Source organism: Ornithorhynchus anatinus, chromosome 5 (genome assembly GCF_004115215.2).
Source record: "Ornithorhynchus anatinus isolate Pmale09 chromosome 5, mOrnAna1.pri.v4, whole genome shotgun sequence".
Taxonomy (NCBI): domain Eukaryota; kingdom Metazoa; phylum Chordata; class Mammalia; order Monotremata; family Ornithorhynchidae; genus Ornithorhynchus; species Ornithorhynchus anatinus.
In genome coordinates this window covers 45,635,856-45,647,404 of record NC_041732.1, presented here as the reverse complement: position 1 = coordinate 45,647,404, position 11,549 = coordinate 45,635,856, and the positions used below count along the sequence as shown (strand labels likewise).

General features: G+C 44.9%; 1 non-coding gene across 1 annotated transcript; it reads left to right on the top strand.

Moving 5' to 3' along the window:
- The first annotated feature begins 5,345 nt into the window (after positions 1-5,345).
- Positions 5,346-5,483, top strand: LOC114812627. The gene has a single exon (XR_003760278.1). It is a non-coding gene; the product is annotated as a small nucleolar RNA SNORA7 (small nucleolar RNA).
- Positions 5,484-11,549: the final 6,066 nt, after the last annotated feature.

The following is an 11,549-nucleotide window of genomic DNA, read 5'->3' as shown; positions in this document are numbered from 1 at the left end:
AGTCTTCAGTGATTACTTGGCAGTGCTCTGGGAAGAGAATCCACCACTCAATTCTATGCCCCCTCCCCTTCTCAACCTAGAAAAGAAATGTCAAATTAAAACTTTAGGAATGCATCATCTAAAGTTTTGCTTTTCAGGGTGCAAGCCTGTCTCCCCCACTGCCCAGGTGCTGAATCGTAGTCTTTTCCAAGTTCTTCCCAAAGAGATCTGCATGGGTTGTGTTTGGTCCTTAGAGGTTAGCCTAGCCCACAGACAGCTTTAAGCATCTTCTTTTTGATGGCCGTTTTTGGCCCACTTAGTCACAGTCAGTCAGTCAGTCATTCGTATTTACTGAGTGCTTACTAGGTGCAGAGCAGTGTACTAAGCCCATGGAAGAATACAAAACAACAGTAAACAGATATTTTCTGCCACAATGACCTTACAGTCTAGAGACAGAAACAGTCATTAATATTAATAAATAAATTACAGATATTAAAGGATTTCTGTCTTCAGAGGAACCAGCTTGGGCCCTGATTTTGAACCTCAGCTAGACTCCAGGGGACATTTTCTTTCAATGCAGCCCCAAGTAGACATGATGCCCAGGTGTTGCATAACTTATGAGCCTGATTTTTTCCAGTCAACAATTCAGTACTATTTAGTGAACATCTACAATGTGCAAAATACTGTATTCACTGGGAAGCTCATTGTGGGCAGGGAGCATGTCTACTGTTATATTGTACTCACCCAAGCATTTAGTACAGTGCTCTGCCCACAGAAAGTTCTCAATAAATACCACCGATGGATTGATAACTAAGTGCTTGGAAGAGTATAACTGAGATAAAAGACACAATGCCTGTCCTCCAGGAGTGTGAACTCCCTGTGGGCAAAAAACACATCTCCCGCCTTTGTTTTCCTTCCCCAAGTGTTTAGTACAGTGTATTTTCCCCAGTGAGTGTTCAATAAATATCTTTACTCCTACTACCATTACATCATAATGACTTCACTGGGGCTCATAAACAGAATGGGTCTTCTTCAAGGGTATTCTGAACTTGCATAAAAATGGTAATCAAATAATCAGTATTGGTATCTAGACTGTATTAGTATATAGATCGTAATCTCCACTGTGGGAGATTGTACTCTCCCAAGCACTTAGTACAGTGTTCTGCACACAATAAGTGCTCAATAACTACGATTGAATAAATGAATGTATTTATTGAATAATTAGTGGGTTCATAACACTTGGGAGAGTACAGTACAATAGAGGTGGTAGACATGATCACTTCCCAAAAGGAGCTGACAGTTTAGAAAATGCATAAAGAGGGCTCCATGTGGGTAATAGCTAAAGGAGCCTCACATTTTTTGGAATGTGTGATGTGGGGATCACTCTTGCTGAGCTGCTCTAGTTGATGTTTTGTCTAAGTTAAACCCAAGACCTAAATATTGGAGTCATTGATTATTCTATGGTTTAGCACCAACCCCTGAAGGGTGTTCAAACTAGACCTTCTCTGCCAGAGATTGAGTGTTGACTTTACTGCTTGTTGGGATCCAAACTTTTGCTTCTTACAGAATCAAGGCACCATGAAATTGAATCCAACCCACCTAAAACAGCACAACCTTTGGAGGATGAAAGTCCCAGACAGGGTCTTTGTGACAGCCTCAGAAATACGATTGCATCAAGGAATTGCTTCTACCACTACAAAGTGAATAGCAAATGAGTGCTTCAATGAAACTGTCTCTAGATACAGCCATTTAGAGAATGTGGGCACTGTGAGCTGACATCACCAAGAATGGTTTGATGAGAATCACTTGGAGATGAAAGAGCTGCTTGCACCAAAGCAAGTCATGCCTTGTCAACACTTTGTGTCTCCTCCTGATCTCAAGAAAAGGGAAGGCCACAGTGCATTGTGAGAGATGGTCAGGGAAATTGGTGGAATTCCAGGCTGAAGAGATCTACACCAAACCAAGGACTTTTATGCATCTTTGCAAATCCTATAGGATGCACATATGCTTTAAGACTGATGAAATGTGTAGAATGTTCCACTCTCATCATGGACAAGAAGGAAATTCTGTAGCATTTGCAACAGTTCGGTGATCTTCTTAACATCTGGTCCATTATTGGGGAGGAGTCCCAATGAAGAGTTGAGATATCATTTCTAGACTGTAGACTCACTTCTAGACTGAAAGCTCATTGTTGGCAGGGAACGTCTACCAACTCTGTTGTACTGAATGGTCCAAGCACTTAGAACAATGCTATGCAAAGAATAAGCATGCAATGAATACCATTGATGGTGACCAACCTCTAAGGATGTGGCCTTCATTCAAACTTTTGAGGATGCCATTATTACAGTTATAGCTATAAAGAATGGCCAATTTCCATATATCAGTGGTGTACCTGACCAGAGCTACAACAACGTAGCTCTCATTGATTATTATTATTCATTCATTCATTCAATAGTATTTATTGAGCGCTTAGTACAGTGCTCTGCACATAGTAAGCGCTTGGGATGAACAAGTCGGCAACAGATAGAGACGGTCCCTGCCGTTTGACGGGCTTACAGTCTAATCGGGGGAGACGGACAGACAAGAACAATGGCAATAAACAGAGTCAAGGGGAAGAACATCTCGTAAAAACAATGGCAACTAAATAGAATCAAGGTGATGTACAATTCATTAACAAAATAAATAGGGTAACGAAAATATATACAGTTGAGCGGACAAGTACAGTGCTGTGGGGATGGGAAGGGAGAGGTGGAGGAGCAGAGGGAAAAGGGGAAAATGAGGCTTTAGCTGCGGAGAGGTAAAGGGGGATGGCAGAGGGAGTAGAGGGGGACGAGGAGCTCAGTCTGGGAACGCCTCTTGGAGGAGGTGATTTTTAAGTAGGGTTTTGAAGAGGGAAAGAGAATCGGTTTGGCGGAGGTGAGGAGGGAGGGTGTTCCAGGACCGCGGGAGGACGTGACCCAGGGGTCGACGGCGGGATAGGCGAGACCGAGGGACGGTGAGGAGGTGGGCGGCAGAGGAGCGGAGCATGCGGGGTGGGCGGTAGAAAGAGAGAAGGGAGGAGAGGTAGGAAGGGGTAAGGTGATGGAGAGCCTTGAAGCCTAGAGTGAGGAGTTTTTGTTTGGAGCGGAGGTCGATGGGCAACCACTGGAGTTGTTTAAGAAGGGGAGTGACATGCCCAGATCGTTTCTGCAGGAAGATGAGCCGGGCAGCGGAGTGAAGAATAGACCGGAGCGGGGCGAGAGAGGAGGAAGGGAGGTCAGAGAGAAGGCTGACACAGTAGTCTAGCCGGGATATAACGAGAGCCCATAATAGTAAGGTAGCCGTTTGGGTGGAGAGGAAAGGGTGGATCTTGGCGATATTGTAGAGGTGAAACCGGCAGGTCTTGGTAACGGATAGGATGTGTGGGGTGAATGAGAGGGACGAGTCAAGGATGACACCGAGATTGCGGGCCTGCGGGACGGGAAGGATGGTCGTGCCATCCACGGTAATAGAGAAGTCTGGGAGAGGACCGGGTTTGGGAGGGAAGATGAGGAGCTCAGTCTTGCTCATGTTGAGTTTTAGGTGGCGGGCCGACATCCAGGTGGAGACGTCCCGGAGGCAGGAGGAGATGCGAGCCTGAAGGGAGGGGGAGAGGACAGGGGCGGAGATGTAGATCTGCGTGTCATCTGCGTAGAGATGGTAGTCAAAGCCGTGAGAGCGGATGAGTTCACCGAGGGAGTGAGTGTAAATGGAGAACAGAAGAGGGCCAAGAACTGACCCTTGAGGAACTCCAACAGTTAAAGGATGGGAGGGGGAGGAGGCTCCAGTGTAGGAGACTGAGAATGATCGGCCAGAGAGGTAAGAGGAGAACCAGGAGAGGACAGAGTCCGTGAAGCCAAGGTGAGATAAGGTATGGAGGAGGAGGGGATGGTCGACAGTGTCAGAGGCAGCAGAGAGGTCAAGGAGGATCAGAATGGAGTAGGAGCCATTGGATTTGGCAAGAAGGAGGTCATGGGTGACCTTAGAGAGAGCAGTCTCGGTAGAGTGGAGGGGACGGAAGCCAGATTGGAGGGGGTCTAGGAGAGAATGGGATTTGTTAAGGTATTTGTTATGGTATTTGTTAAGTACTTACTACACATCAAGCACTTTTCCAAGCACTGGGGTAGATACAACTTGGCCTAATGGATAGAGTACAGATCTGGGAGTGAGAAGGACCTGGTTTCTAATCCCAGCTCTTCCACTTGTCTGCTGTGTGACCTTGGGGAAGTCACTTCACTTCTCTTGCCTCAGTTCCCTCATCTGTAAAATGTGGATTAACACTGTGAGCCCCATGTAGGACAGGGACTCTGTCCAACCTGATTTTCTTGTATTCACCCCAGCATTTAGTACAGCAAATAGTAAATGCTTCACAAATACCACAGTCATTATTATTATTATAATTATTATCACACATGGGACTCACAGTCTAACTTGGAAAGAAAACAGGTATTGAATCATCATTTTAGTTAAGGAAACTGAGGCACAGAGTAGTTAAAGCAAAGAAAGCAGCATGGCCTATTGGTAAGCACCCAAGCCTGGGGGTCACAGGACATAAGTTCTAATTCTGACCACCATTTGTCTGGTATGCAACCTTGGGCAAATCAATTTACTTCTCTTTGCCTCAGTTACCACATCTGCAAAATGAGGATTAAGACTGTGAGCACCATGTGGGACACATGAACTATGTCCAATCTGATTATTTTGTATATATCCCAATCCTTAGTGCCTGGCACAAAGTAAGTGCTTAACAAATACAATTAAAAAACAAAACAAAAAAAACCCAAAACATAGTAAGCCTTTAATAAAAAACCATTAAAATAAAGTTGTGACTTGCCCAATTTCACACAGCAAACAATTGGTAGAGCTGCTATTAAAACCCAAACACTCTGACTGCTGTGTTCTTTCCACTAGGCCATGCTGCTTTTCACAGAACCCTGAGGAAATGCCATAAGATTCAAGCTATCACCATAATTATCACCTTCAAAAAGACAGGTGAGATAATGATAATTAATAATAATTATGGTTATTTGTTAAGCACTTACTATGTGCTAAGCTCTGTTCTAGGTGCTGGGGTGGATACAAGCAAATTGGGTTGGACATAGTCCCTGTCTCACATGGGGCTCACAGTCTTAATCCCCATTGTACAGATGAGATAACTGAAACATAGAGAAGTTAAGTGACTTGCCCAAGGCCACACAGCAGACAAAAGGCAGAGCTAGGATTTGAACCCATGACCTTCTGACTCCCAGGTCAGGGCTCTCTCCACTATACCATGCTGCTCTGATGACGTGGGACCCAATCACTGGCTAATTCTAGAAGTTATTTTTGCTACAGTTAAGGCCGGAACACCCCTCTCAGGGTTGCATCTTGAGAGTTTCCAGTACTCTTTCAGTCTCAACTACTGGAGGGAGAGTCAAACAGAGGCATACCCATTCCATCCCTAGCTTGGGCAATAGCTAGTGAGTGGAAGGCCATCTGCTACAAGTCAAAACTCACCCGCACTGGGCAGCAGCAGCATGGGAGAGAGTCAAGGGCAGAGATTTAGGCTTACTGCACAGAATGAGGCAACAGTAAACCACTTGCATATTTGTACTAAGAAAACTCTGTGGATACACTGCCAGAATGATTGCAGATGGAGGTGGGGGTGGGAGAGAAGTGTCCATGGTGTTGTTATGTGTCGGAGATGACTCGACAACACAAGACGAAGGTCAGAACTGTGACCTTGGGCAAGTCTCTTAACGTCTCTCTGCCTTAGTTACCTCATCTTATATATGAGGATTAATACTGTGAGCCCCATGTGGGACATGGACCGTGCCCAACCAAATTAGTCTATATCTACCCCAAAGCTTAGTAGAGTGCTTGGCACATAATAAGTGCTTAACAAATACCATAAAGAAGAAAGAAACATGGCTGAGCTCATATGGACAGGAAGGTTTTGCTATGAGATAGAATCCTTCTGTGTGCCTCTTGATCAACCAGCAGGTGCTACGGGCCAGAGTTGCCACCTTCAATTCCTTAGGATAGTTCAGGCCTTGTGCTCTGTCTAACCTACAACCTGCCTTTCTGTACCCAGATCTGGTGCCCTCCAATGGGCCAGGGCATAGAAGTTGGGGTAGGGGTGGGGGACCGATAGCCTGACGTGCTGCTAGTCATTTCTGAGAAGGGATTGGGTGCATTAGGCCCCAAGCGGTATTCGTCTTGAGGGGGTTATTAGCACCCCTATCTATATCTCAGTTGGGCTCTCCGAGTGGCGCAGTGCTCCCTAGTAGCAGGCTCCTTTGCAGTCAACTCTACTGCAGATCCCTGAGGTTGTTATTCAAGGGCTTTCCTGCAGGCCAGCCCTACCCCTGCTCCAGAAGACTGAGTCAGCTCAGGGACTCCCAGGGACCTTGAAGGTGCCAGGCGAGGAAGAGTCATTGATTGCTGCTCTGTATCTGGGCTGACTGTGACTGTCATCTGTATAAATAATCCCTATCCCACCTTCTGCTGACCTTCTGGGGCTCACCCTGTGTGGCAGGATGCTTTTATGGATTAGATCTCTGGCCTGCTCCCTGTCCTTGTTTGTGAATTTGCTGTTATTTACTTTGTGGTGAATCTTGGCCTCTCCAATAGGATCTCGATGGTGCTTCCCATGTACGGGGAGGGAAAAGACAGGCCTGCTTTTGTAATATTTCCTTGGGGGAAAACACACTGAAACCTAGAACCTTTTCTCCCCTAGACTGTTCCCATTATGCTCTGCTTCCAGTCACTAGTCCCTGAACCAATCATTTACATTTATTGAACACTTACTGTGTTCAGAGCACTGTACTAAGTTATTGAGAAAGTACAACATAGCAACATAACAGAGTTAGTAGACATGTTCCCTGCTTGAAACAAGCTTACAATATAGAGGGGGAGACAGGCATTAATAGAAAGAAAGAAGGAAAAAAAGAAAGAAGGAAGGAAAGAAAGAAGGAAAGAAAGAAGGAAAGAAAGGCTATGTACTTAATCCTTCCTGCCATTTTCCCCTACAGGCAGTTTTCTCTATCAATCCTCTCCCTCTCCCACCACCCACATTCCCCTCCTTGCACCCATAGAAAATATCACTCACATTCCCCCAACCCTAACCAATGGGTAAACAAACACACACGCGCGCGCGCGCGCGCACACACACACACACACACACACACACACTTGTATCATCCTGGGCGTCTTTGTTGAATGTGAAAAATGTCTATATAGAGCTATGATTATTCATTCATTTATTCAATCATATTTAATGAGTGCTTTAGGTGAGCAGAACACTGTACTGAGCAGTTGGGAGAGTTCAATATAACAATAAACAGACATAATCCCTGCCCGGTAATGAGTTTACAGTCTAGAGGGGAAGATGGATATTAATATAAATAAATAAATTACAGATAGGTACATAAGTCACAAGTGCTGTGGGGCTGGGCGGGGGGTAATGAATAAAGGGAGCAAGTTGGGGTGACGCAGAAGAGAGTGAGAAAAGAGGAAAGGCGGACTTCGTCAGTGAAGATCTCTTGGAGGAGATGTGCCTTCAGTAAGACTTTGAAAAGCAGGGAGAGTAACTGTCTATCAGATCTGAAGAGGGAGGGTGTTCCAGGCCAGAGGCAGGGTGAGGGGTCAGTGGAGAGCTAGACAAGATCGAGGTACAGTGAGAAAGTTAGCATTAGAGGAGAGAAGTGTGCAGTCTGGGTTAAGTAAGAGAGTAGTTAGATGAGGTAGGAGGGACCAAGGTGATTGAGTGCTTTAAAGCCAATGGTGAGGAGGTTTTGTTTGATGTGGAGGTGGATGGACAACCATTGGAGTTTCTTGAGGAGTGGGGAAACATGTCCTGAAAGTTTTTGTAGAAAAATGAACTGGGCAGCAGAGTGACATTTGGATTGGAATGGGGAGAGAAAAGAGGCTGGGAGCAGCAAGGAGGTCGATACAGTTACCAGGGAGGGTTAGGATAAGTGTTTGGATTAACATGGTAGTAGTTTGCATGGAAAGGAAAAGGTGGATTTTAGTGATGCTGTGAAGGTGGAACTGACAGGTTTTAGTGATGGATTGAATATGTGGGTTGAATGAGGGAGAAGAGTCAAGGATAATGCCAAGGTTATGGACTTGTGAGAAGGAAGTCACCATCCTGTAGAAGGTGGTGCCATCTACAGTGATGGGAAAGTAACAGAGAGGACAGGGTTTGTGTGGGAAGATGTGGAGTTCTGTTTTGGACAAGTAAAACTGGAGGTGATGGAAGGACATCCAAATAGAGATGTTTTGAAGGCAGGAGGAAATGTAAGACTTCAGAGAGGGAGATAGATCGAGGCTGGAGACGTAGATTTGGCTATCAACTGCATATTATCACTAACAATGTATTAGTTTTTTTGGCCTTCTAGCTAATCAGCAATTGGGGGATTCTATAGTTGTGCCCCCCAAGGCCCCAGGTTTTCTCAAGTAAAATGTCTTATGGTCTCAGGTTTGAGGGAAAAAATAGGGGGGATCTTAGCCAAATGGGTCAAGGAACATATCTTCCGATTCCGTTGCACTGTACTGTCCCATGAGATAATTGTAGTACTCTGTGCACAGTAGGTTCTCAATAAATACTGCTGATTGATAATCCAGTCTCCTCTCCTAGTCCAAGTGTCTGCTGAGGGTTAGTTAGCCTGGAATTTGGAGAGTGGACCTGGACCTAGGACCTGTCGGGAAACCTTGAACTAGAACTGAAGGCAAGAGACAATCATGGCTGGATTCCAGGACTTTAAGAGTCTGGAATACTGAATACATTGGTCTGAACTTTGCAAATTTTCTCAGACCGTTTGACTATGACCCTACTGATGTTGAGATCCTATCAGTGGATGTGGAGTGGGGCATTCCATACCGTGTGTGTGTCAAGGCGGTCCTTAGCTATGCCGAGAGAAGGTGGATCACTCAGGGCAAGTGAGCAATACAATTCAGTTATGGTATTTATTAAGTGCTTATTATTTGCTAAGCACTGGGCTAAATCCTGCAGTAAACACAAGATGATCAAATTAGAAGACAATTCTTCACAGGGCTCACTACTGGAAAAAAACCCAATAGTATTTACCAGGCTTCTGTTCCCATGTTACAAGAGCTAGATATGAACCTGCCCTCAAGGAGAATATAAACTATATCGTATATATTCAAGGACTGTATAATCTAGTAGAGGATTTTACAATCTAGTGGAATGCTCTGCTGTTGTAGGACATTTCTTTTCCCTCTTGACCTTGCTCACCCAGAGTAATAAGAGGCCAGAAAAGGTGCCCTTGTATATTTCTATGGGCAAAGTGTAAAAGAGGGCAAGACGTTCTTTCTCAGTGACACTTACACTCATGGATACAGTCTTTCCATTGGAAATACTTTCCATTTTCAGTGCTTAGTAAGTGCTTAAAAAATACTGTAAAGTAATTATCCTTCAACCCAGAAGTCCACTCTACGTTAGTTGTACTTAGGTGTTTGCACTGTCTTTGTTGGCAAATCTTGGTCTCCTGATATTCTCTATGTCTCTATTTAAGGAGAACAGCCCCTCTCTGGATTGCTTGCCCACCAGGCTGTTCCATATGCTGCCCCCTCCTCCTCCACCCAAGCCGGGGATTAGACTGCCTTGTTTGACACTGGGCTTCAGGAGGTCTTTGAAATGTTGGTTCTTCTCCTCTATCACATGCCCCATTCCGGCTCCTCATTCAACCCTTGCTGGAGAGCCTGCTGAATTCTGTTCTCCTCACGTGGTCCACCCAAGAGCCAAGGAGCCCAGCTTGGTCAGCTGAGCTCAGGGACATTCACTGACACTTAGTGGGTGAGAGGATTCTTGAGATCTTCCAGTGACCCATCAATCAATCAATCAGTGACATTTATTGAGTGCTTACTGTATGTACTGGACTAAGCCCTGTACTAAGCTCTTGGAGGAGTATAATAGAATTGATAGATATGTTCTCTGCTCACGAGGAACTTACACTCTAGAGGGAAACCGACATTAAAATAAATGATGTATGTGTACATAAGAGCTGTGGTGTTGAAGGTGAAGTGAATATTAAGTGTGATTAAAGAGTAGGGTAGAGATAAAAATTGCATAGGCAACACAGAAAGGAGAAAGAGAAAGGGAAATGACGGCTTAGTTGGGGAAGGCTTCTTGGAGAAGATGTGATTTTAGTAGGGCTTTAAAGGTGGGGAGAGTGACTGTCTGTCATATATGAAAGGGGAGGGAGTTCCAGGCTAGAGGGAGAATGCGGGCAAGGAGTAAATAGAGAGATACACGAGATCAAGGTACAGTGAGTAAACTGGCATTAGAGGTGCTAAATGTATGGACTGGGTTGTAGTAGCAAATCAGTAACATTAGATAGGAGGGGGCTAACTGAATGAGTGTTTTAAAGCTGATGGTAAGGAATTTCAGTTTGATGTGGAGGTGGAAGGTCAATGACTGGAGGTTTTCGAGGAATGGAGAGACATCAACTGAGTGTTTTTTTTAGAAAGATGATCCAAGCAGCAGAATGAAGTAGGGACTAAAGTAGGTAGAGACAGGAGGAAGGGGGATCAGAATGGAGGCTTGATGTAGTAGTCATGGCAGGATAGTATAGTGGTTGGTTCAGCGTGGTAACAGTTTGGATGGTGACAGATTTGAATATGTGGGTTGAATGAGAGAGATGAGTCAAAGATTATAAATTTGTGAGACATGGAGGATAATGAGGTTGTCTGCAATGATGGGAATGACATGAGGAGGGCAGGATTTGTGTGGGAAGATGAAGATTTCTGTTTTGGCCATGTTAAGTTTGAGGTGTCAGTAGGACATTAGAGCAGAGGTGTCCTGAAGACAGGAAGAAATGCAAAACTGCAGAGAAGGAGAGAGGTCAGACCTAGTGAGGTAGATTTGGATGTCATGACTGTATAGAGTTGAATCTGTGGGAACAAATGAATTGTTCAAGGTGTAGATGGAGAATAGAATAGGTGGAGAAGAGAAGGGGACCCAAAATGGAGACTTGAGGGATCCCCTTAGTTAGAAGGTGGGAGGCAGAGGAGAAGCCTGAGAAAGGGACTGAGAAGGAGTGGCCAGAGAACCAGGAGAAGCCAATGCTAGATAGTGTTTCAAGGAAAAGGAGATGGACCTCAGTGTTGAGGGCAGCTGATTTCCTCATCATCTGGAAAAAGAAACAGTCTAGCAGAAAGAGCATGGACCTGGGAGGCAGGTGATCTGTGCTCCAATCCCAGCTCTGCCTCTTGTCTATGTGACCTCCGGCTAGCTGCTTAAAATCTCTGTGCCTCAGCAGTAGTATAGTATTTATTAATTTCTAAGTTTAGAGCCCTATACTAAGTGCTGGGACAGAATACACAGTTGAGAATTCCTCACTTGGAAAGATGGGTTTAAGATAACTGTTCATTCTCCCCTTTTAGCTACAAGCCCCAGGTGGACAAGGACTGTGTTTAATCTGGTTCTACTGCACCAACTCCAAAGCTTGGCATTTAGTAAGTGCTTAACAAATGCCACAATTAAGATGATGATTATTATGACCTGGACTGTCTCAGCCCCTTCCTGTCACCCTCTGCAGGGGCATGCA